Source organism: Petaurus breviceps, unplaced genomic scaffold (genome assembly GCF_028583685.1).
Source record: "Petaurus breviceps papuanus isolate PSGF00001 unplaced genomic scaffold, PetGlider_PUasm1.0 176, whole genome shotgun sequence".
NCBI lineage: Eukaryota > Metazoa > Chordata > Mammalia > Diprotodontia > Petauridae > Petaurus > Petaurus breviceps.
Window position 1 is genome coordinate 7,690,611 of NW_027185771.1, and position 27,504 is coordinate 7,718,114.

Below are 27,504 nucleotides of genomic sequence, written 5' to 3' on the forward strand. Positions count from 1 at the left end.
ACCAGCAATGCAGTGATATAAGTCAATACCAAAAGACTTAACGATGGAGAGAAATATGTGCACCCAAAGAAAGAACTAGAAAGAACTGAGTTTATATACAGGTGGAAGCAAAATACCTGATCTTTTTCCTTCTTTTGTTTGGTTTTATGTCCTCTTTTCATTCCATCTGATACAATACCATTTTTCATTCCATCTGATACAATCCGTCTTTATAACCTGACTAATGTATAATGTGAAAGTATTTACAGATCCTATACTTGACTATATGCCACCATAGGGAGGAGGGGAAGGAGGGGGACAAAATGTGAAACTCAAGGAATTGTGGAATTGAATCCTGTAAACTAAAAGGAAACAAATTAATTAAAAAATGTAAAATTTTTAAAAAGGGATCAAAGGAAATGTCACAGTGGAGACAACAGCTGGGAAAACCCTTGAACAAAAGAATTCTGAAAGGTAGAAATAGGAGAGGGGAGTGTATTCTACCCATGGAGGACAGGCTGTGACTTAATGGATCACAAATGTGATGCCAAATTGTGTGAGCACAAAGCCACTCATTTTGATGCTCCAGGGAGAATCTCTTTGTGTTGTGTAAAGGTCTATTGAAGATCGCACTCTCGGCTTAATCAAATCCTTAACTGGCGAATAACCAATATAGCACAAGAAACTCAACTGTAACTAAGGTATGGGACCAGAGCTTTGCCTCAGGCAGTTGAAATTTAAGGGGCACTGATAGCACTTAAACCTCTTCACCAGGTTACTCTGAGAAAGAACTTTCATATTTGTCATGGACTGTTTCTGTCAATGTACATGTGAATTCCCCAATAAGGGGTTTTTATTTACATACATATACACGTATATATAAATGTTATACATCCAGTATGTGTGTATACATATATAGGTTACACATATACACATATGTATATGTATATATACATATATATATATGTATATATACATATATATTTGTGTTTTACATATGGAGAAAGGATTAACAGCTTCTAAATGCAGATCAAAGAATACTATTTTCATTTTTTGGTTTTGTTTTTTGTGTTTTTTTTCCTTTTGTTCTATTTCTTCTTATAACATGATTAATATGGAAATATGTTTTCATGATTGTACACACATAACCTATATCACATTGCTTGCCATATTGGGGGAGGGAAGAAAGGGGAAGGAGAGAGAGAAAGAGAGGAAATTTGGAACTTAAAATCTTTCCCAAATAAAAAAAGACATTGAAAAACCTCTTTATATGAAATTGGAAAAAATAAAACACTATTAAATATTTGTTAAAGTATAGGTTATATGAACATAATATTCTATCACATAAAGACTTTCCAGGTGTTCTTACCTGGGTCCACAGTTCCCTTGGGTCCATAAATGCATATCAAGGAATGAATGAACTTGGATGGGAAAAAATGACATCTCTTCCACTCACCCTTGTTTGTATTTGTTATCCTATGGATTTTATTTTGTGCATTAAAACTATTGTTCTGGAAGGGATCCATAGACTTACCAGACTGCCAAAAAGATTCAGCACACACACAAAGAGGTTAAGATACCTGTTCTAGCTCTCCATTTTACAGCTAAGAAAAATGAAGATGAATTATTTGCTCAAGGTCAGAGAGGAGATAAGTCACAGACCTGGGATCCAAACCCAGTTCCTTTGACTAGAGATTACTAGTTCTTGTCACTACTCCATGCCAGTTCCCACTGAAGCATATGGCCCTGTCACTCTGTCAGGTAACAGGTTCATGTTTGACATCTGAAAGTCTAGCCCTCAGACAGATCACAAATTTGGGCTGGTTTCATAGCTCCCTGAGGAACATTTTCCCCACATCATAGACCTGTTAACTTGTCCACCTGTCAGCCAAATCTGGACCAGGAGAAGCTAGAAGCTGGAATTAGTCTCTTCTTTACCCTGTAGGTTTCAGTGGGTAAGGGGAGGGAACTGGAAAGCACACAGTTCAGGTTTCCCTAATGCTCAGCTTTAGTCAGCTGGGCCCATGAATCAGCCCTGAAATCACTGTGGAGCCGTGCCTGGAAAAGAAACTGAGGAATTTTGATAAATCCAAGTTATCCCCTGACACATGAGATCAGACCTAGCTGTGAATACTAGTCATGTCTCCCAACATCTCCAGGGCATCTTCCTCATGATAGAAATAGGCGCCTGTGGGAAGTACTGGTGACATATTTTACAAGCTGATAGAATTTGTTTCCACCCTGTCTTCAGTGCTGACTTCAAACTGCCACAGATCACTAAAGATAACTTCCAGTGGCAGCCCACAGAAATGACTCTTATCTATTGCTTCAGTTCAGGGGAGGGAAGCCAGGGAAACCAGCCTTTTGGTTTTCCATATCCAAAATCCAAGACACCATTTTCAGTGACTTCCAAAACATTGTGGGATGGCACTTTTTACTCATCTTCTAGGAATTTCTTTTTCCAGGGAAGTTTCCCAGAGGTCATAAAAGTAATAAAAAGATTTCTGTAGCACCTTAAGGTTTATAAAGCCCTTGCTTCAGTGCATCCCTATAAGGCAAGTGGTACAAATATCATTATCTCCATTTTCATAGGTGAAAAAACTAAGACTTTGGAAAGTGACTTGGCCAAGGCCACCTAGCTAGTAAGTGTTAGAGAGCCTGGTTCTCCTGGCTTCATAGCCAACACTCTCTATTGCACCACATTGCCACTCATGGTGATGGCCACCTCAGTGGGGTCCTACACATAATTTCAACCCCAAACTCTTATATACATACTCTTTTCTAGGGCCATACAGATGGTTCAATGGAGAGAGTGACCAGCCTAGAGTCAGGGACACTTGAGTTCACATTCAGTTTCAGACACTTCCTAGCTATGTGATTGTAAGTCACTTAATCTGTTTATCTCAGTTTCCTCAATTGTAAAATGAAAAAAATAATAAGAGGACCTACCTCCCAGGGTTGTTACAAAAATCAAAGGAGATAATAATTATAAAGGGTTCAGCACAGTACCTGGAACATTGTAAGTGCTACATAAGTGTTGATTGTTCTTATTATTCTCTTCTCTTCTCCCAGTAAAGACTTAATGCTGCTATCTAGCTAACTCCCCCATCATGCTCCTCCTGGAATGGAACGTTGCTCCAAAATGCTAATCTCTTTTCTCCCTTCTGTTCCCATGCCACTGAGACTCCTCTGTCCTGGGAAAGCAAACAGGGAATGGGAAGAATTACAGACTAAGACAAAGAAGACTCAGATTCCAGGCTGGAATCAATTCCTCTCTTCAGGTCTTGTCTTGGTGCCCTCATCTTGATGGTCAAGCCATGAGCATAGCTGTCTTCCCATCAGTTAACCTGTATATGATTCTAGGCCAGGACAACATGAGTATTTGAGAGGCAGAATAATGATGTGGCTGGTAAGGGACTTTATGTGGGTTCTGGGAGACCTGGGTTCAAATCCCATCTCTGATGTTTAGTATTTTTGTAACTCTGGGTAAAACATTTAATTTCTCTTTGCCTTAGTTTCCTAATTCTAAAATAATGGTATTGGAACCAATAGTATCTAAGGTCCTTTCCCATGTCTAAATCTATGACCCTGTGATCTGTAAAATAAGGAAGTTAGAATAAATTATATCTGAGGTCAATTAATCAATCCATCATTAATCACGTATTATGCACTTACTGTATATCAGTCACTGCAAAATGCTTAGGACACAAAGAAAAAGAATATGGAGGCAGAGTGGTAGAAGTACCTGGATTTGAATCCCACCTCTATCTAATAATAACCGTGGAAACTTGGGCAAACCGTTTAATATCTCAGGTCTTACAGTTTCCTAATCAATAAAATAAATGGTTGAATTAGATGTTCCTTAAGTTCCCCTCTGGCATTAAATCCTAGGGTTTAAATCTTCACAAGAGATTTTTTATTAGAAATCATAAAATAGCATAGATATATGCCAGAAAAGAACATCAGAAGCCATCTACTCCATCCCCCATCCCCATTTTACAGATAAGGAAAAAGAAGCCTAGAGAAGGTAAGTGATTTTCCCAATTTGCTCCCTGGTTTTCTTGCCCTAGACTCATATTTATACTGCTAAAGTCCTACCACATAGGCTCATATCACATAAAGTGTTTCCAGAATGAACAATGGGAGAAATGGGGAGGGTGGGTATGGAATCTCTTGCACCAAACCATCCCAACGCCCTTTATTATTATTATTATTCCATCCAACTTTGGTCTGTCCAGTCCTGCCTTTCTCATTTGTCTGGTGTCCAGCTAATGAAATGGGCATCCATGAAGTAACTTCTAAGTTAGGGCAAACTGCAAACACCAAAGACATAGGCACCAAGTTCTGACATGTGTTCCCTGTCTGTCAAGTTCATTTTGGCCACACCTGGCCAAATAATATAAGTCTGGCACCTACACAACCCAGCTGGTCTCACAGGGGCCTCTTTGCAAATGAATAATGCACAGGGCAGAAACAACCTTTCCTCCCTAACAACCTTTCCTACCCACAGACCTTCAAACTAGGTTTCTCTTGCCCCATGTATCCCAGTGAAATCTGGGTATCCTAATTCCCAGGCACCTTTCCTCCACTCAAAATGAAACCTTCCCTTCCTCAAATTCACCCTTCAACACATCCACAATACTAAGCGAATAAATGCTTTGGTCTAGAAATGAAACGTCAACTCTCCATTACAATTTTTCCTTTGGAACAACAATTTCAGGCTCAGACTCAATGCTTTCTATGCCAACTGAACCTTAAAGGCAATATGCCTACTTCACACACTTGGAAGAAAATGTTCCAACCTTTACACACAAAGGAATAAGGAAAAAAGAAAACTTATAACCACCATGTCCAGCCCAAGCAGATGAAGTCTGTCTTCCAGCTCTTCACCTCGTTTCTCCCTTTTGCCTCCTTTCAGAGACCCTCCTTCGCCCTACCTCTCATCCAAGCAAGAATGCCTAGCTGTCTCCAAGGCCCCCTTCTCTCCTCACAAAAAGTAATTTGCTAATCCGCCAGAGGAAAACCATGTTACATTGGAAAGAGATTGCACAATGTCATGGCTAGAATGCTGAACTTGGAGTTCAGAAAATCCTGGGTTCAAATGCTTCCTCTCATACTTCCTAGCTATGTGACTCTGGGAAGTTATTTAACCCATATCAGCCCATTTCCCCAGTTGTAAAAGAAGGGAGTTGGACCAGATGGCTAGTAAAAGCCCTTCTAGGTTTAAATTTAGGATTGTATCATCCTATCACTTGGGAATCTGGAGGCCTGGATTCCACCTCTAACTTGCTGTGTGACCTTGGGTAAGTCACAGCACTTCTGAGACTCACTCATTTTCTTCCTCTTAAAAATGAGAGGGTTGGAACAAAAATGACAGAACCAGAAGGAAAACATACACATTGACTACAACCAAGTAATTAAAAACCGATAAATTCAGATTTTTGTAATGAGGCCCTGGATATAATTTCCACCTTTCCTCCAATCATTATTAGATTTTACACACAATAAAAGGGGATAAAAAAGGATAAGGGAAACTAGGATGATATGGGTACTATTATGTTAAAATTAATAGATATGTTATTTGTTGTGAAGTTAGCAATCAGGAAATAATGGTGGTTATGGATATACAATCATATTCTAACATAAGGGGGTCGGGCAAAATTATTTCCAAGGTGATAGACTTTGAAGAGATTGCAGCTGTGCAGTTGGGTAAAGGTGACAGGTAATATTTATTTAGCAAAACAATCCTGAGAGAGAGATGCTATTATCATCCCCACTTTACAGGAAAAGAATGCAGTCAGAGGTGAAGTATTTTGCCTGGAGTCACAAAGCTAATAAATATCAGAGGCAAAATTTGAACTCAGGTCTTCCTGGTTTCCAGGTCTAACACTCTTGTTGTTTGGTTATTGTCCTTTGTCCTCAAAGAGGACATCACAATGGCAGGTCAACATACAGTGTGTCCAACTGTGGCTGATCAGACCAATATGAGCTTGGAAGACTCTACCACAGGTTGGGCACAGAGTCTGCATGAACATTTGGAGTGGAGATGTCTCCAAGCTCACACATCTCACATTTCTTTTGAGCTACTGCAATTGTGCCTTGCAAATAGAACACAGTGGTACACCAGGATGGACAGTCTTATGCCAGTGTCTCCTAGGCCAAAGTTCTTCAGAGGGAACTTGAGAGTGCCCTTGTGTCACTTCTGATTTCCATGTGAGTGCATGCCTTGTATGAATTCTCTGTAAAATAATCTTATAGGCAAACAGAAGCTTGGCACTGGAACATCATGGCCAGCCCATTGGAGTTGGGCCCTCTGTTGTAGTGTTTGAATGCTTGGCAGTTCAGCTTGAGAAAAGACCTCACTGTCCAGTACCTTATCCTGACAGGTGATCTTCAGAGTCTAGCCCTCCGTGCCCTGCAGGTGATCTTCAGAATCTAACACTCCATGCACTGTATCACCTAGTTGTCTCATTAAAGGTCTTCACAACTACCCATTATATGAATTACTTCCTGAACTTTCAAGGTACATGAAGGATGTTTCTTGACATGGGTCGTCTATCAAACTGGCTTTGGGAGTTTGTGGGAGGGTATAGAGTGGTTACTGTTTGTGTGCAGAGAATGGGAGGGTAAGAGGACAAGGAGGTTGAGTGCTATGACTTGGGAGAAGCTGAGAAGGAGTGAATCAGGCTAGATGTTTATGTGGGTGATTCCTCTGGGGGATCTGAGGGAATCCGGTTCCAGGCCCCTCAAATAACATCATGTAAAAATTTATCCAAGTACAAATCCCAAAGGAGAATTTGGTTTGCCTTCTGAGCAAGCTGATTCATAGCAACCCTGGAGAATTCAGAACCCACAAAATCCATGGAGTCAGGCGCCCCAGTCCCACTCATCTAATTGGCAAGATTAAGGGTCATTTGGGTCTTAGTACCAATCAGTAGTACCTACAGTGATAACAAGTCCTAAATGAAGTGAAATAGCTATATGACACATTTATGAACCCCGCCCACACACACACACACACACACATACACACACACACAAAGTGAATCCAATGGGATACCAGAACCAGAGAATTAAAATTCATGTGATTTGATTCATGTCATAAAGCTTCTTGAAGCTCTGAAATTAAATGGTCTAAGGATAAACTGATGGAACACCCTTACTCAGGTAGATAACATTGGGCAGCTCCCTAATGGACAGTTCTGGGATTCTGCATATATGTATGCAGAAAGACATGACTGCTAATTGACTGACAGACCTCTGAGTCTCTGTGTGTGGGAGATATGAATTTAGAATGGTGGAGAGACTGTGGAGAAGGAGAGAGAGAAGAAGAATTAGAAAGAAAAGGTATGAAACTCGAATGGCCCCAAATTCCCCTGAACAACAGGAAAGAAGGGAAAGCCAAGTCCCTCAACATGTCTCATGACTCCCAAAACCTCAGAGGAGACTTCGCTGGTAAAATAGTTATCTCCCTTCCTGAAGTGAGATTTTTATCTTAATCCCAAATTAAATAGTCCTTTTACTCTCATGTATTCCATATCCTACCCTAAACTGTGTAATTTCCCCATTTTATTGTTTGCTTGGATATAAATATGTTTGCCCACTATCTGTTGTTGTGTTTTGTATAATGAGTGTTTGGTGGAAGGGAGCTAACCTGGCAGAAAGTAAGCTATTACCTCCCAGCATGCCCGGATGGAGAGGAATTACTTTCTACCCAGAGCAACTAGGAAATTGGATTTTATTCTGAATACAGTAAAACAGTGTTCACACACACACACACACATGCGCACACACACCCCTAGACTGCATATCTGAAGTATAACAAAAATACTTCTAGCCCACTACCCCGTCTTGGAGGGAGGACAATAAAGGAGTGAACCCCTAGTGCCATCCCTCTTCTATCTTACCCAAAGATAGGTTTTACAATCTCCCTGGAGATGAGGTGGATCAGATCTCAGATTTTATCTATGTAAATATATCCCCACAATTCAGGCTTCCCTTAATCTCTGTGGCATTGTTTATATGAACCAATAAATGAGGTTTTTATATGGTTTATATGAACCGATCTATTTTACACTAAGATATTTGTATTTCTAATATGTTGCCTCTCCCAGTGAAAATTCCAGTTTCAAAGAGGAATACACATAGAGGCCAATAGGACACTTGAAGGAAGAGATCATTTATAACTGAAAGGTCAGGCACTGTGGTCGCCAATTACAGAAAAGAATATCATAGGGAACTTTCCAATATACCCTAAGTAATGATCTGCTTTATTTAGATTATTTCACTGAACTATTTCAATGCTCTAGTGGCATGATGTTAAATTTAAACAGGATTCCTGTGGGCTGAATGTTGACTTTGAAAACCACAAATTAACATTATCTGTGTTGTATTGTATTGTATTTTTATTTATTTTGTTAAACGTTTCCCAATTGCATTTTAATCTAGTTCTGCTGTACTCTGGAAACCCAGCATGAGTTGATTCTTTTGTTATAGAGTCAGCCTCAAAGTCAGGAAGAACCAGGTCTTGCCTCTGATACAAACAACCAGCCATGCTAAGCAAATCATTTAACCTCTCAGTGCCCTAGGTAACTCTCTAAGACTAAGCTGAAGAAGCCAGTGGAGGGAGTTTCCTTATCTGGCAATTCCCTATCCCAATGAAATTACAAGTTCAGTCCCTAGCCCAATCCTCTCACTACACTAAGAATTTCAAAAATCACACCTTAAGAATTCTTTCCTAAGATAATCAGTCCTTTCTGGTCTTTGTTTTAGTCAACTTCAATTGTGTAGCCTTCTTCCCAACTAAAAGAGTGGCATAGTCTTCTAAAGACCAGCATGCTTCTTCCTTCGCACCCAAGTTCTGAGTGGGAAAATACTTTGATTTTATCTTGCTTTCAATATCTTGGATAGATTCAGTCAATGGGCAGTCCCCACCAGGGCAGCAAGTTTGGCACAGTGGATAGAATGCCAAGCCTGTAGTCAGGAAGACTCATCTTCCTGAGTTCAAATCTGACTTCAGACATTTAATAGCTATGTGAACCTGGGCAAGTCACTTCACCACGTTTGCCTCAGTTTCCTCATCTATAAAATGTGCTGGAGAAGGAAATGGAAAACTGCTTTAGGATCTGTGCCAAGAAAATCCCAAATGGGATCACAAAGGATCAGTCAGATACAACTGAAACAACTTGACAACAGCAATGCCAGTGTAAGTCCCATTGGGAAATTTCCACTTTCTGCTGCCCATGTAGGAGTCTTGTATATTATTGTTGGTGAAATATAGTCATCAATAAGCATAAGGTACATATCGTATACTAAGTACTGTGCTAAACACTGAAGATACAAAAAGAGGCAAAAAACAAGAGGCCTCAAGAAGTTCACAATCATTTCTGACCATTTCAAGGAGGTCATGCTCTGGACAGCCAATTAACGGTGTGCTATAGAATAACTTTACTGTGTCCCCAAATTGAATATATCCACCATAACCTCTCCTAGAGGAAAGACTAGTTCTTTCTGGACAATCGACCAATTCTGATGGGCCACAGCTGTTAGGAGCCATGCAGTTTTATGCTGGGGTAGGGAAAGAGAGGTAGATCCTTTTTCAAATAGACCATTACAGAAAAAGTAGGCCCCAGGGACTTATGAATACGCTGATCAAATGAGGTCAGATAAGGATAAACATAGGGGTTGGCAGGATTCCTTTGGTGTACAACAATACAATCTTCCTCAGTCACTCTAACTATCTCCCTTGTTGTATCACTCCTCCTCTCTCTGGGGGAAAAGGATCCGATCTAACCGGCCAGCATCATGTAATGACTCATTCCCCCTCTTCGAAATGTCTGCCGATCTACTTCTTGCCTTGGCTGATCAAAGCAAGGTTTTGGGTACTATCCATCCCTCATACAGTCTCTACCAAGAAGTGGGAAGGCCAGGTAAAAGTCATTCTTCCCATTTAGAGTTCTTGGCTTCATGACAGGTTTTGAATTAAAGATGTATGTCCTGGTAAGACTGCTTTCCTGGCCCACTTTCATGGATAAACAATGATTCAAGTCAATAAAACATAAGCCTTGTTTATTGGGCCACTTTATGGTTGGGAGGTACAAAGTTAAACTTGCCTGTACATCCCACTCCCCTTCCCTATTTCATGTCTGCGGTCTCTTTTATACAACCAAAGATTTGCTTCTATTTATTAAACAGATTGTGCAATTCTCAAATGTCTCATTTTGTTTGCTTTTCAAAGTTGCTCAGAACCATTTTGGATTATCTTTTTTAATATTGTAAAAGCTAAAAATAACCAGAGGGCATTAATTACTCCCAGATAGAAGACTGAAATAGGGCTGGGGTGGGACTTGTGAAATCATTGATATGAAGATCTCTCAGGTAGAGAGAAGAAATTCCCTCTATCAATGTAGGTAGGCATCTTCTCTGCAACTTAAAATCTTACAGAATTGCCTAGATCCCTGAGACAAATGAATGAAGGAAAGAAAAATCATTGATATATACCTACTTTGTGCCACTCACAGGTCTGAGGATGCAAATAGAAGAAACTAGACAGTCTCTCAAGGAGTTCACATTCTAATTTGGGGAGAAAATACATAAAAGAAAGTTGAGCTGCATGTTGGATAAAGTCCTGGATGTTCTAAGGGAGATGGTATAGATGGAAAGCCCAATGATCTTTAAGTTACATCAGTTAGTAAATGATGATGGCAAGAGTTTGGAGGATACAGAGGCAAAGAAGATGACTGGTGATGCTCCATCTCAAGATGTAGAAGAAGAATTGGTCACTCACATCTCACCCAAGCCATGGGAACAATCAAGCAGCCCAGAAAAGTTCTGGCTATCCCCAAAGGAAACAGAGGGCAAAGGAAAGAGACTAAGGTACTCCCAGTAATGGCAGGACTTTACACTTACTGCCCAGCAGTCACTGATGTATTCTGGGATGCCATAGACTGAAGAAGAAGGTAAAGACAACTTCTCCCCTTTGCATGGCCCAGTAGTCCCACCCCTGGCTTTGAGTGATTCCAGAAGCCATCAAGGAGATGAGGTAACAGAAAGAAGACAGATTAAGAGATTTTCCCAGGGTAACATAACCAGTATTCCTCAGAAGTGGGACTTGAACCCAGATCTTCCTGGCCTTGAGTTTGGCTCTCTCTACTTTGTCATAGTACCAGATATTTTATAATAAATAATAACTTGGATTTGTATATTGTTTTTACCTCTCCAAAATGACTTCACATTTATTTTAGCCTTGCAGTGTGGTAGCATAGCTGGGAGAGGTATTATTGTCCCCATTTTAGAGCTAAGGGAACTAAGGCAAAGAAAATGTAAGTGAACTCCCCAAAGTCATGCTGCTCCTCAGCCCACTTTCACTCTTTCTATCAAAGCATATAGTAGAACATGAATTTATTTAAAATGGTCTATTCAGACCATCACAAATATAACCAATTAGCCAAAGAGGACACTCCCTGAACAGGAAGCTTTACATGGGGGCCATTTGCTAATAGATAGCTTGACCAAGCTCTTCTACCTTACTCCCCCAAGGATGGACGTATATATGCATTTCCTCTTCTCTGATGGAGAAATAAAGCAGAGTTTCTTTGAATGGTAAAAGTGGGGAAAAGCGAACAACTCAGACTGAAAGTACACAATGGCCCTGAGTCCCCTTCCTTTGATTGGCTGGGTCTTTCCAGAAAAATGCCCAGGCAAGCTGTGTCTTCTTTCCTCTCCAGGCTCCATTACTGATTTTCTAGATTCTGCCCAATATCTCCTCTCCCCACAATCTTTCTCATTTCCTTCATGGAAGTGAAGAAAAGTATTGACTTCCTCCATTAGAATATCAGTTCCTTGAGGGAAGGGATAATATGTTTTTTCTGCTTTGTATTTTTTTCCCCAACACTTAGTACAGAGCCTGGAACATAGTAGGCACCTAAAAATGCTTGTTGACTTCCTAGATGTACATAGCTAGCTATACATATGCTTCCCGGCTACAGAAGAGTAAAAACTATTTTCCTTTTTAATCCATTTCTTATACTCCCCTTGAGTAAAAATTATTTTTTATCTTATTTTATTAATGTCTTTTATTTTCACATGGTCTTTATTTCCTAAAGTATCCCTCCTCCAACCTACAAGCTGTACTTTGTCACAAATATTTAAAAAGAAAAAAAGAGAGATTTAGCAAGACCAAACCACCTGATAGTATATGCCACATTACATGCCCACAGTCCCCTCACTAACTCATTCCCAAATCCCAAGCTTAATTGTTATAATTATATAGCGTTTGAGGAAAATTCATTTTATTAAACAAGCCCCATCTTTCCTTTTACTCTTTGTAACTAAGCAGTGTAACTAATATAGCAACAATGAATTTTATCTTTTGACCTGGAGACTGGCAGATTTTAAGCAAGAGTCACCCTAGGAGGATGGCAGGACCTAACCTTGAAACTGAGGCTGAGCTCCTCCTGCCTGACTGGGAAACACAGAAACAACCTTAGTTTCGTTCTTTTCATGGAGCCATCTCCAATCCTGATCTATGTCTTGCCACTGGCTTCCAATGACCCTGGTGGAGAGAGTGAGGCTAATGCCTTTGCGTAGCTTTGTCTCACTTAAAGCCAATTCACTTACAAGTCAAGATATCACCCTCCTGCCATCATTGTTCTTCTTTGAGAATGAAGGATGAACAACAATTTTGAAACCAAAGGAATGTATAGAAAGTGGATGTCACAATGGAAGAGGACCATCAATCAGATATAGTATTGTGTAATGGAAAGACCATGGGATTTGGAATCAAGAGAATTGGGTTTGAATCTTGGTCCTGCTGCTTTCTCATTGTACAGTCTTAGGCAAGTTATAAGAAAACTCTCTGGGCCTCAGTTTCCTCCTTTGTAAAATTAAGAGGTTAGACTAGATCATCTAGGATAAGGGTTCTTAACCTTTTGTAGGTCCTGGGCCCCTCTGGCAGTCTGGTGAAACCCGTGGCCCCCTTTTGACATGCATAAACAAAATATGTAGGATTACAAAGGAAGTTAAGTATATCAATAGTTATCAAAAAAATTAAAATATGTGCGCGCGCACACACACACACACACACACACACACACACACACACAAACACTCAAAAGTTCTCAGACCCCCGGGTCGGAACTATTCTTGCTCTAAATCCTATGGTCCCACTGTGCAATTTTCCCAGACTGTTGTTAGCTATGTTACTCTGTGACTTTGCAGTCACAAGTGGCCAAGAAATTCAGTCTTAATCTAACCCAGATCTTCTTTGCCCTTTGTAGTAATGGTGAAGTTACTACACAAGATATATGGTAGAAGTAATATGTAAATCCAAAAGCGCCAGCTAAAATGGATAGTTCTGTGATTTTCTGCCATGTTTCCTATCCCCTGGTCCCATGCTTACATGTGAGCCTAATAATAATAGTTAGCATTCACTTAGTGCTTCAAAGTTTGTAAAGCATTTTATAAATATGATTTCATTTTATCTTCACAACAACCCTTGGAGGTAGGTACTATTGTTAGCCCTGGTTTACACAGGAAGAAAGGCACGTTGTGGATGTTTAGTCATTTTTCAGTCTTGTCTGATTCTTTGTGACCCTTTGGGGGTTTTCTTGGCAAAGATACTGAAACAGTTTGCCATAACCTTCTCCAGCACATTTTAAAAATGAGGAAACTGAGGCAACCAGGGTGAAATGACTTGCCCAGGGTCACACAGGTAGTAAGTGTCTGAGGCCAGGTTTGAACCCAGGAAGATGAGTCTTCCTGACTTCAAGCCCCCTGCTCTGTCCGCTCTGCCACTTAGCTTGCCCAGGGTCACAATATCTGTGTAAATATCTGTGGCTATATTTGAACCTTGGTTTTCCTGACTCCAGCTTCCATGCTCAATCCACAAGATATCTAACTGCCTCTCTTTAGAGACTATGAAGTAAATAAGGCTTGGTTTTTTGTTTCTCCTCAACCAAGAATTTGCAAATGTAAATTAGCATCTTCCTTTGAAATCTTTCCCTTGGAAAGCATACATTTATTTCAGCACTGCTGCTGTGTAATTCCTCCAACTTCTGAGCCATTCACCAGTCTTCTAAAAAAATGAGTCTCATGTTATGGCCCCTACCTTAATTTACCCCAATTCCTCCCCTTTCTCCCTTTGCTGTTTCTGCTGCACTGTTAGCTGAGTGTTACCGGCAACATATCATGGTCTCTCCGGGGATGAGTTCTATCAGAGGTAGTCATTTTTTGGAACCTAGGTATGGAAGGCTATGTTGGACAACCAAGGGAATTTGTATGCCCAAATTGTGATAAGAGTGGAGGGAACGCTTATCCTTCATAAGCTCTTCTCACATGCTACCTCCTACATGAAAGCCCTTCCTGATCCCCTGTTTCTGGCTACTAATACCTCACCTCAAAAATGACCTTATATGTATTTATGTACATTTTATATATTTTCTGTATGTGCATCCTGCCTCCCTCCTGCAGAATGTAAGCTTTTTGAGGGCAGGAACTGTTTTGTTTTTGTATGCCCAGTGTCTAAGACATTCATGATTAGTAATTAACAAATGTTTATTGGTTGATCGATGTCAGTGCAAATGAAAGTCTTGGTGGATTGAGCAGGAGGGAGATTGACTTCTGCTCTTCTAGTTTCACTTTCTAATCCACTTGCTGCCTGACTCTTTAAGAGATCTGACCTTTCATTAAAAAAAAATAGAATTAGGCAGGAGGTCTAAATAAATCAACGGCCAAATTTATCAATGTTCTGTATGTTTGAACTGAAGAAATCTTACCAAATTAAGGTGTGCATGTTTGCCTCTATTCCTCAAATGATCTAATCAATTTTTGTGATAATTTTAAAAAGCACTTTGCCTAGTTGGAATAGTACTGACTTCAAGATCCCATATTATGTTTATTGTGAGTAATTTCTGCCACTGATTTAGCCCTAGACACTGCAACGAGGGTGATGTGGTTATAATCTTGGAAAATTAAATGTTTAAAGAGAAACTGAGAGACAATCCTATAAGCAACAGTAAGTTGAAATAAGATGATGGCATTGACATGTATTAATACAAGGAGCAGAGTTGAAGACTTCCATCTTACCCAAACCATGGGAAGGTTAGGCAGCCCTGGATGTGCTGTGGGGCTGAAAGGGGCAAGTTCCATTGAGTACCTGTCATGGTCATGAGGAGGTGAGTTTTAAAATGCCAAAACTGGATAGAGAAGGCTTTGTGACAAGCTCTAGGAGAGGAAGAGGCTAAGGATCTATAGAGCAACAGAAAGGAGAAGACCCCAGTCCCAGAGTCATGCTAATATGCCAGAGGTAGTACTAGCAATCAGGGCACAAACAGGGTTCATGACAAAATGGCATAAAAACATACCTAGAGAATGCAGGGGTGATTAAATGCTCATCCCAAAATACAGAGGTATGCATTTGGTGGAAGGGAGGAAGAAGGAAGGAAAGGGAAGAAGAGGGAAGAGAAGGAAGAAAGAGGAAAAGGAAGATGGGAATAAAGAAGAAAGGGAAAAAGAACAAAGGAAAGGAAGAAAGAGAGAAGAAAGAAAAGAAAGAAGAAAGAAGCTATAGAAAGAAAAGGAAAAGAAGGAAGGCAATGAGTGAAATAAAGGCAAGAACATAAATGGGGGAATGAATAAAAGAAAGGAAAAAGGAAATAGAGAAAGGAAAAAAAAACATCCAAAACTATTAACCAAAGGAGAGATGTCAAATTAAAGTCCAGATTTAAAAAGATGATTGAATAATGCTAAGATTCTGAGGCATAAAAGGAATCTTAGAAAACATCTAATCTGGTCCCAGACATCAGGAGAAAAGAACCTTCCTTGTGTTGAAGTCTTTGCGAGGCACTTAAAAATGAGAAGATTTTTCAAGACCAAAGTGATACAGATACACAAGTGGTGGACTAACGCAAAACGCCGAGACTGAGAATGAACGTCCTGTTTATTTCTTTCAGGATTCTGGGAAGAAGTCAGTTCTCAGTCATTTCAAAGGCAGTGAGAAGCATTTCAATATGGACTTTTAAAATTCAACATATAATGATCCTGATGAAATCAAGGCCATAGGGTGTGATGACGGCCAACAGATTAGAACCCTTAGCGTGTTCGTATTGCCAGAGAATAAACACCATCTGAGTGAGCTACACACCGCCCAGACTCAAATGACCAGAAGCTATCAATGCTCATACTTTGCTGCTTAAGCTAAACATCACGTCTGGAAGAAATCTTCTTTCAATCTGGCATTAGAGTGGGGCTATAATGAGGTGAGGGGTGGAGGGGGACATAGTACTATATGGAAGGGAGCGGTGCCTTCTGCTGCAGCAGCTGGAAGTACTGGCCACCGATGGAGAGAGGCCGGACCAGTAGCCTACCAAAGGTCAGAAAGTGTTGCATTCTTGAAGCAATGACTCCAAGAGCAAGGAATCCTGCCAATTATTTTCACAACCCCAAAGCCACCTACACCCACTCCCCTGCTACAGCTTGGGATGCTGGAAGGCATGAGAAATTGCCAACACATGTGAAAAACTCACCAACATTTCTAAACATCATACCAAGTTACTGCACGGGGAGTACTGTGACACAGAGGTCCGTGTGGGGAGAAACTCAGGTTTGAAAACCAACAGAGGCACTCATCGTGTTCTTCCAGTGACCCATTCAATCCTCCTCCTCCTACGCCTTTATGATTGACTCCCACTATAAACTTACAGGGGCATCGCCATCCTCCCGTTAAGTGAGATTAAAGTAAAAAAAAAAAATGCATACGTACAAGTCCACCCTCCCAAATGGAATTTTTGGACTTCTAATACCACAGGGATGTCTTTTACTCAGGGCTTCAAGGAGGGAAATTTATGTTAGAAATCTGTCGCATGAGTCTATCTCCTGACTTGGTAATAGAAAACAGACACTTCAAATAAATAACAGGATGAAACCTTTGTTGAAACACACTCAAACCAATCCCTTCAAGTCCTTGCAACATCATAATAAATGCTTTGCCGTCAACAGCGCACAAAGAGCACATTGAAGGGAGGACCTTTGATCCCATATATATTCTCCCTCCCTCCCTCCCTAATCCATGTAGATGCTGAGAACACAAGTCTCCCTCAACTATTTTATCTGAGAAGTCCTTCCTGAGCAACAAATAAGAGATTTGCTGATGGCCTCTTCCATATTTTAATTTCCTAATATGGACTCCATCGGAAAACCTCTTACCTGGAGTCCATGAAAAAGGAAAGAAGAAAGTCATTAACTCAGAGAGACCCTTAGTGCAAGAAGCCCCTCATGGTTACAGATTAAATATCACAGACAGATCTGCATTCCAACCAAATGAGTTCTGAGTTCTTGGCATTCAACTCAGTTTCCCGCATTTTCAACAAGCAAACAAAATACCGGCTTGCCTCAAGAATGCTCCCAACTCATATTCGTCAGATGGCTGGGTACTCTGACTTGGCTGCATTAGCACCACAGACTGCCCTGTCCCCTCAAATAGAAATTTTTCAAAGCACTTCATTTCTGCCGTCCTCAGGCAGGCAGGTCAAAGAATGGCAATCATTTGCAAGCATTTTCTTTAGACAGTAAGGTTTGCTCACTTACCCTCTAGGAGGTGGTGGTAATATTGATATATGTCTTGGACTATGTGAAATGTGGCTGGACAATTATTTATGTGTTTTTCCTGACTTCCTTTGGACACAGAAAAGTTGATTGCAGTGTTGTATGATTACGTCTGCATCTCTTTCTGAATCGTTTCTTCTCAGCTGGAAAGTCTCAAGTTCCAGGCTGGGGTTCCCCTCTCCGCCTCTTTCACACACACTTAACCCTCCTTTTGCCTGGTAAAAGAAAACCACAAGCAATCTGTCTCTCTCTTTAGAGGATTTGGTAGGACAGTTCCTCGGGGGGGAGGAGGAGTACCAGGTCTCCTGTTTAACTTTTCTTTTCTCTTTTCTTTAAATAAGCTTGTATTTGTGGCTAAGATGTTTGTATTTCTTTCTATAGATGTCTCTTCGGCTTACTCTCCCTCTCACCCCTGCCTTTTTTCCTCCCTGAAACATCATTCATCTTCTGAGACCCCAAAATGAAGCACCTGCTGGAAAGGGAAGCAATCTTAATTGGATTTGGAGGCTTTGTGGATAATCTCAACTATCCTCTGCTACAGCGCCCCCCCCCCACACCCCCCCAGGAAGGCACTTCTCAGCATTTAACCTGTTAGTTACCACCAACAGCTGGCGACCACGGATACCACCTACACTAACTCAAAGCTGCCTATTTTCTCAAATCACCCAAGTGCTTCCAAAGAAATAATGTCTCATTCACCCATATGCTCATCACTACTGAAAACCTGGGGTGCCCTCATTTGGAGGAGCCTTGACCTACTACTGAAGGGGGAAAATCATAGAATCATAGATGAAAAATTCATACTTACAAGCCATCTATTTCAATGCACTTATTTTGTAGAAAAAGAAACTTAGGCCCAGAGTGGCTAGCCGATTTGCTTCCAGTGGAGAGTGTAATCTTGAAGACGAGGGTCACGGGGGTGGGGAACCTGCAACCTCGAGGCCACATGTGGTCTTCTAGGTCCTTGAATGCAGCCTTTTGACTGACTCCATTTGTTCTGTCAAATTTGGATTCAGTCAAAAGGCTGCACCCAAGGACCTAGAAGGCCACATGTGACTTGGAAGCCACAGGTTCCCCACCCCTGGCTAGAGCTCTAGACTCTAGGATTTCATTGGTGTGGGAATTTATTTTCAACAATTCAGTTATAATTTGGAATTTTAAGTAGAGGGTTGTTTCTTAACGGGTCCATGTACTTGTTTTATATTTACCTTGATAGATCATAGATAGAGCTGTATCTCAATAAAGATGGTCTTTTTTGTAATCCTATATGTTTATTTTATACATTTTAAAACATTATTTAGAGAAAGGAACTGTAAGCATCAGCAGACTGCCAAAGGGTCATTCCCCACAGATCACACACACACACACCACTCCTAGGTGTGCATACATGTGCATGTGTGAGTACTCAAACATCTCCGTGTCTTAGAGAGTTTTCATTGACCCTGAGAGTTTCAGTGATTGGGTCTTGTCAAAGGCAAGCTTGAAGCCAGGCTGTCCTGAGTCTAAGTTCAGCTGGGTAGCTGGAGTCAACAAGCTTTTGTCAAGTGCTAATTATGTGCCAGGCTAAGCTCTGGGGATACAAAAGAAAAATCAACAGTCCTTGCCCTCAAGGAGTTCACTGTCTAATGAGAGAGACACATGCAAACAGATTTTCCATGAAAGCTGTATATACTGTAAGTGGAAGGTCATCTCAGACAGGAAACTGGAGTTGGGGACCATAATGAGAAAGGCCTCCTGTGAAAGACAGAACAGGAACTGAGTCTAGATCTATATCTATATACACATGTATGTATATGTGTGTATATGTACACATATACACATATGCATATATCATGTTTATATATATAGTTAAGCATGTAGTAGATTTTTATTAAGCATAACTTTGGTTATGAAAACAAACCCATTAAGCCTCCCTTTTAATATAATGTAATATAATATAACATGACATGACATGACACAATACAATATAAGCATTTTTATTTATATATACAAATACATACACATGTATGTGATATATATGTGTATATGTATATATGTGTGTGTATATACTCAAGTCAAAGTTTTTCAAAATACAAGAATAAAGTCACAGTGTAGCTTAGAAAGCGATGAATTTGTTACCACACTATCAAAGTGAGAGACAGCAACATTTTCAAATATTTTAAGAAGACAGAAAAACAGTTAAAATAAAACATTAGACCATTGCAAAATTAGAAAGTAACTCGATAAACAGAACTGCTCAGAAGACTTCTACAGTTTCTAACCAGATTGATTTTTTTATTTTAAGGGAGATTTTGCTTGTCATGTTTTAACTCAGACTTATAGTCTGGACCTATCAGGATCCTAAGATGAACTCTAACTATATACATTCTACTTATTATGTAACAACAAACCTTACTTTCCCACTGTATTTCACGGCTGTTTTGAGACATTTTTGTCTATTAGGCTGAAAACCATTCAACACGCCTGCTAGTGAGTTTGGGAGGAAAATACCAATCCATCATTCCTCCTTTCTGCTATTCCTCCCCACCACCAGAGAAAAATAAGTTTGTGAGGGTTAGTACAATCCTTTTAAAAGACTGTGCCAAACAGGCAAAGCAGATGGGTGTCTCTTCGATTTGAATAGCTCAAGATATCTGTCAAATGAGAGATTTACCACAAATGCAGCAATCTAAAAATCTAAGATCCTGCTGAATAAAAGAGTTGTGAGCTTATCCTAAATCCTGGTATTATGAAGCACTCCATTAACCCCCCACACGAAAGGAAGAAATCCTGGTCAACAGCAGATTGGAAATGTACTCAAGGTGATCCATCACCACATTTTTTCTTCTCAAAAGAAGTAGAGAAATAGTAGAGGAAAATCTCAGTCATGAGCATTTCATTTTGCAAACACAAAACCAATAGGGTAAAATAACATTTCTACCTGATAATCACATTTGTATTCTGTATCAATAATCCTCACTGATGGACTGGCTAATCTATTTCAAATGTAATTTCCTATGACATATTCTCCACCTTCATATTGTAACTTTATGTATTTGTGCTATGCTAGTCACTTAAGGATTTGAAATCTGGTCCTACAAAATATCCCTCGATGATGCCAATTTCCATTATGGTTTTCAAGGCTTTCACATGACACTGAGGTTGAACTGTATATGAAGCCAAGCAAAAATAGTGTCTTGACCAAAGAAGTCACTTAGTCTATATCCTAGACAGAGAACAATACTGAAGCTGAACTTTTCCCAATTCCATATCCCCAATCATCCAAAGTGGGAGGCACTCCTACACATGCCAAATATAGAAAATACATTTACATAAATATTTAGCTGTTATTTATAATTGGGAATTTGCTTCTTAACAGTGCTCTCTCTGGCTAGCAAGAGGAATCTCAGCCTTCTCTCCCTTAACATTGCCTTCTCCTGAGAGAGGGGATTTAGTAGTGATTATCACTGAGACAGTGGTAATATGCTGCATTCACAGGGGAAAAAAAACAGTAAAGGCATGTATGATCATTAATCAAAAATTTTCAAAACTTCAATTCTAACATTCAAAATGTACAAATGCAAGAAACTCTTCTAATGGAAGTCTCCTTGAGACCAGTTCACACTTGCATCATACCTTAAGCTAAAATGTCTTGCTACAGAGCTCCCACTTGGGATTCTCCCCATGTGGCTAATAGCAGACAAAAGTAATTAAAGGGTCTTAACCTCTACTTGTAACACTGAACTTGGGTCTACAGAATCCCAACATTTTGTCTAAACAAAAGAGCTGGAAAGAACAAGAAAAGAAAACACGGAAAGGTACAATTATGCAATTAAACTATCAGAGAATTTGTCAATACCTTTCTTTGGGTTGGAATGTCTACTAAATAATATATCGCTGCTCAAAATCAGGAATGACTGAAAAAAGAAAAAAAATACTTATATAATCTATGTATTATGGTTTTCCTAAAAGTGGGTTCAGAGTTCCGATTTTAAAACTTCCTCACCACTCCCTAATTCTTTAATTTCTAGTCAACTAAGATACATCCTGTGCTGACCATTCGATACAAATGAACATTTTTCCACACTTAGGTGTTAAGATTTAACTCATATTAAATAAGAAACAAATTAAGCACATTTTTCTGTAAGCTAACTTCTATTCAAAAGAGTTAGAAAAGTAATACTTTTTTAAAGAAGAATAAATAAAAATACTATGTCCCACCTACAATTAGGCTGGAAGAAACCAAGTAGTGTAACACTGAAGATACTCCAGAGTCCTTGTCCTTTCCTTGGAGTCTCTGAAGACAAGTCTGTTATACCAACATTATCCTGCTGGTCAATATATTTCATTTGGTGAATCTGAACCACCGCTATCATAGTCAATTTATTTCCCCAGATTCAAGGAAAAATGATAAACAAAATAATTCTTTTTAAAAATGAAAACTTCTGCTGGCTGGCATTTTCTCAAAAACAGATGTCTCTCCATGCTACCATTGGCTCCAGAAGAAGCATCCCCAGAGCACTACAGGGGCGTCCTCTCTGCAGCAAGGGGCTAGACGCCAGCAAGGTTTCATACAGTGTTTGTCTCGGAATCCTGAACTTCTGCCATTTCTTGGCTCGTTCTTCTCAGGTTTCCATTCACCTTCACAAATTCTAGGGCATTTTCCTCCTCCTCTTGAATCTTCTGCTTCTCAAGCTTAAGCTGCTCCAACTTTTGCTGCCTCTCAGTAGAAATCAGATTTCTTTCAGGAGGCTTCCTCTTCCTTGGGTTACTGTATCACTTGGTCTTGTTTTCTCTTCTCCATCACTTTCTGTAGCTCTGGTTTATTCTGAGATACAAGACTCCTTTTCTGATTCATCAGAAGTTCTCAGTGAAGATCTTGATGGTTCCAGGAAATTTTGACAGGACTGATTAATTTCTGAGGCTTGATTAATTCAGGATTGTCATTGTCTGTATGGTCAGATTCAGCCATGATACTTTTTGGAATGAAAGGGGAATCTTTTGGTTCAGGTTCAACTGTATTATCTCAAAGCCTGCCAGATGAAGCTGCCTCTAGCAGTCCATCATCCTCCCTCCATTGCCTCCTTCACTCATCTGCCTGGTTGGGAAGACAAAGAAAGACTGGGAAGCAGAGGGCAGGGTGATCCCCACCCCAGCAGGGCACTTGCCCTCTGACTCTTTTTGGGTCTAGAGCTCAGTCTAAAGGGGAACTACTTTAGCCGGGAGGTGGGAGTAAGGAGCAAGAGCATTCCAAGGCTGAGGGACAGACAGTGAAAAGACACGGAGACTAGAGATGGAAGATCATATCTCAGGAACAACAGTAAAGGTATTGTTTCTAGATTGTAGCACACAATCTACAGGGAAGAAAGTATAAGATGGTTGGTATGGTAGGAAGGTTGTGGAGGACCTTAAATGCTAAACAGAGGACTGTGTCCACTACCATATGGTAACAGACAGTGAAAAACCATTAAACAGTAGATTGTCCAATGCATTGTAGAACCCAGTCTCAGCAGCCTCAATTGTTCTGAAAACACTGGCATTCAAGTTAAAGAATCTAAACTACCAGGGGCGGCTAGGTGGAGCAGTGAGTAAGAGCACCGGCCCTGGAGTCAGGAGAACCGGGGATCAGTTCCAGCCTCAGATACTTAACACCCACACAAAATAACTGGCCATGTAACCTTGAGCAAGTTACTTAACCCCAATTGCTTAAAAAAATTTTTTAAATTAAAATAAAAAAAACAAATCTAAACTACCAGAGGTGTATATAGGCAATGAAAGTTTCCTAAAATAACAAAGTGAAGCAGCATGTTTCCCTGTCACTAGAGACCTTTAGGTATGTTCGAAGGCCACCTGCTGGAGATGTGTTAAAGGAGATTCCTGTTCAGGTATGGATTGGAGCAGATGGCAGCCTCTAAGTTCTAGCCTTAAGCATCATGGCATCTATTTGACCTTGGCATGTCATTAACCAATGACTGCCAAAGGTCATCTCCTCTAAGTCCCCCATCTACTACCAGAGTTTCAATGATATGTCTTTGCAGATGACTCCCAAATCTACATGTCCTAGCACAAAATCTCTGTTTGAATGCTGATCTTGCATTAATAATTTCCCATCTCAATCCAGATGTTCCACTCAAACTCAAGATACTTGCCCAAGATCACACATGTAATGGGTGCCAGAGTTGGGATAACAAGAGCTACTCCTTAGATAGCACTTTAAAGTTTGAAAAGCCCTTTATATAGGTTATCTCATAGGGGTCTTTATAAGGTACATAATATACAGCAGCAAATGTATCTAATTCCCCAAGATTTGATAAACACAAAGATCCCAGCTACTAGAATAAGGGCTTACTATCTAACAAAAACTGCTGGGAAAATTGGATAACAGTGTGGAAGAAATTAGATTTAAAGCAACACTTCATACCTTATACAAAGATAAGCTCCAAATCAATATGTGAACTAGATATAAAAGGTCACATCAAAAGCAAATTTGAGAAACATAGAGTAAATTACCTATCAGCTCTATAGATGGGAGAGAAGTTCCTGACTGAAAAATGAATAGAGACAATCATAGAAGATAAAATGGGTGCTTTTGATTATATAAATTTAAAAAGGCTTTGTACAACCAAATCTAATAAAACTATGATTAAAAGGGAAAAAATTAACTAGGGAAAAGTCATTACAGCAAGTTTCTCCAATAAAGGTCTCATTTTGAAAACAGATAAGGAAGTGATTCAAATTTATCAGAAAAAGAGCCATTGGTCACTTGATAAGTAAGCATATCTAAAGATATGAGGTTGTTCAACAATTGAGGAATGGCTGAATAAGTTGTGGTCTATGAATGTGATGGAACAGCATTGTGCTTTAAGAAGTAAGGAAAAAGATGATTTCAGAAGGACATGAAAAGACTTATATGAACTGAGAAAACCAGAAGAACAATTTGTACTATAACATCAATTTTATAAAAAAAAAAACAACAATTTAAAGACTTTTATAAACTGATGATGAATGAAATGAACAGCCAGGAGAATAATTTATAAAATAACAATACCACTATAAACATAAAATACTTAGCTGTAAGAACAATAAATTCAATAACCATCCAGGATTCCAAAGGACCAATGCTATACAGAGAGATGATTGATTTAAAATGAGACATTTTTATATACAAATATTCAGGGCACTCATTTTACTAGATTACACATGTTTATAAGAAATTTATTTTTTCTAATGGAGTAGAGATGGGAGAGAAAATGGATTTCTGTTATTTTTCTAATAGAGTGGTTGGAGGGATGCTATGGATGTGAAACATGGCATTCACTTTCAGATGTTCCTTATTACTATCATTAGTTTTACTTCATTGTTTTCCTTTGTTACAAGAGACATCTCACTCAGAGGGAATTACCTGTAAATGTAAAAATAAAACACATTAATAAAAATAAAAGTGACAAAAAGATCAACCATGTGAAGTAGGTGTTGTTATTGTTCCCATTTTACAGATTAGGAAACTGAGCCTGAGAGAGATTAACATAGCTGGTAAGTGTCTAAGGTAGGATTTGAACTGAGGTGTTCTCTCTCCAAGTCCCAAACTCTATCCACCATACCACCTAGATGCTTCAAAATTCTGTCCTCGTATGCCAAATCCAACTACTTTTCCCAGTAAATCATAGCTGTCTGCAACTGTCCTTAGAAGCATCAGTATTTGACAGCTGGGATCAAGTTTGGATTAGAAAGGATTAATGCTACCAATGATACTCCATCCTTTCAGTCAACCAAGCTAGAAATTTTGAGGTTTTCTCTGACTCATCTCTCTCAGCCAACCCTCATATCCAATCAATTACCAAGTCCTGCCGTTTTTACCTTGGTGGACTCTCCCCTCCATCTCCTCTTCTCCACTGAAACCACTGTGGCTCAGAGAAGTCATTTTGTCAAAGGTCCTTTAAGAAAAAAGTGGCAGATATGGTTGTAGCATGTTCAGTTCCTCACTGATTCTCCCCTGGATTAGACTAATAGTTTATTCTGGTTCCTGTTTTAGAGAAATTCCATCAAGCAACTATCAGAAGCATATGTGAAGCCCTGTGCTAGTAGTCCCTGAATTGGGGGTGGTTGGTATAGGAGAAATTGCAGGATATAAAGACAAAATGAAAAATATTCTCTGACCCCAAGGAGCTTAAAAACTGCTGGTGGGCTTTCCAATTTTCCCAACAATTTTTTTTCCAAATAATGGTAGCCATCTCCAGGGCAAGGGCCGAGGGAGGGAAGAAAAAAGAAGGAAAAAAAGAAAGCTACATGATAACTTTATTATATATTTTAAAAGAATAGCAAGTTTTACACAATAGATTTGTAGTTTCACATGCAATGATCTTTTTTCTATATTACTATGTTATAGAAATGTGTGTTTTATTAAGTTCAGAATAAAATTAATTAATTAATTGACAAATGGATGAAACTATTGGTACAGGGAGAATACAACACGTTAGTTAATTGTTGAAGTTTAACTCATACCCTAGAAAATAGGTCTTTTCTGCTGAACTACAGACAACCAAAACAGTGGAAATTAGAAAGTGACTTGTCCAAGATGGCAGAATAGAAGCACAAACTTGGCATGGGCTCCCACTCCAATCACTTCCAACACATGTAAAAAAATTACTCTAAACAAACTTTAGAACTACAGAACCCACAAAGTGACAGAGAGAAACAAATATCCCACTGAAGGCAGCCTGGCAGGTGGACAGGAAGGGTCTATCGCACCAAGCTGGGAGCTGAGCACAGTCCACATGAGTAGGACAGTTCTAGCCCCAGGGTGGCCTGACCAGCAGCCCCTGGAACAGACTTCAGGAGAGTGAATCATCAGTAGCTGTGAAGGTTCCCAGACTGCTTAACCCATAAACACCAAAGACAAAGTAAAAGGTCATTGCAGAACTTTGTTGGAATAAGGGGATGTTGAAGAGCAGGGTCTGGCCCCTGACCCTGGGGCAAGAAGTGGCCAGAGGCATGGTAGCCATGCACCACCACCTTGTGGCTGCTTCCAGAGCTCCTCGGCTGTAGATCATAGGAGGACCAAGAAACCATTCAGAGGGCAATCACTCTTGCTTTAACCTGCTTGGATATAGATTGTGGTCTTGGATGATGGTCCTGGGATGTGTGACCAGTGAGCCAGAGTTTGTGGAGCCTGTAGAGAGGGCACTCTCCTAATAGTTCCAGAAATTTGGGACATAGCTCTCTCCATTCTGGAAGCAGAGGTTCTACCATGGCAAAGAGTCCAAAAGTCAAGCAATTGGCTGGCAATATGAGCAAGCAAAGAAAGCACAAACAGATCATAGAATCCTTTTTGGTGGACAAAAAGGATAAGGGAATGGAGTGGGAGGAAGATAGCAAAGTCAAAACTCCTGCATCAAAAGCCTCCAAGAAAAATAAGAATTGGTTACAGGCCATGGAGGAACTCAAAAAGGATTTTGAGAATCAAGTAAGAGAAGTGGAATAAAAATTGGGAAGAGAAATGAGAATGATGCCAGAAAATCATGAAAAGTGAGTCAAATGCCTGCTAAAGGATTCACAAAAAAAAACACTGAAGAAAATAACTTTAAAAAATAGACTAATTCAAATGGCAAAAGAGGCCGAAAAAGCCAGTGAGGAGAAGAACACCTTAATAAGCTGAATTTGCCAGATGGAAAAGGAATGTCAAAAATTCACTGAAGAGAATAACTCCTTCAAAACTAGATTGGAGCAATTGAAAGCTAATACTTTATGAGAAAATCAAGATACTATAAAATAGATCCAAACAAATGAAAAAATAGAAGACAATGTCAAATATTTCATTGGAAAAACCACTAACCTCGAAAATAGATCCAGGAGAGATAATTTTAAACTTATTGGACTAACTAAAAGCCATGATCAAAAAAAGAGCTTAGATAACAGCTTTCAAGAGATTATCAAGTAAAATTGCCC

The 27,504-nt window shown here is 39.7% G+C and overlaps 1 protein-coding gene and 1 pseudogene across 2 annotated transcripts in view; both read right to left on the reverse strand.

The window, feature by feature from the left end:
• Nucleotides 1-18,108, reverse strand: part of ZNF469 (zinc finger protein 469) — a 745,539-nt gene extending 727,431 nt beyond the window's left edge. The window contains exon 1 of one of the 2 annotated variants that reach the window (XR_011167866.1): nt 17,563-18,108. The gene's annotated coding sequence lies outside the window, so the exon portion shown is untranslated. The remainder of the gene's footprint in view (nt 1-17,562) is intronic. The other variant, XM_069085577.1, reaches the window with a different exon arrangement.
• Nucleotides 18,109-21,556: 3,448 nt separating this feature from the next.
• On the reverse strand, nt 21,557-22,561 carry LOC138159576 (protein FAM107B pseudogene; annotated as a pseudogene).
• Between the last annotated feature and the right edge of the window lie 4,943 nt (nt 22,562-27,504).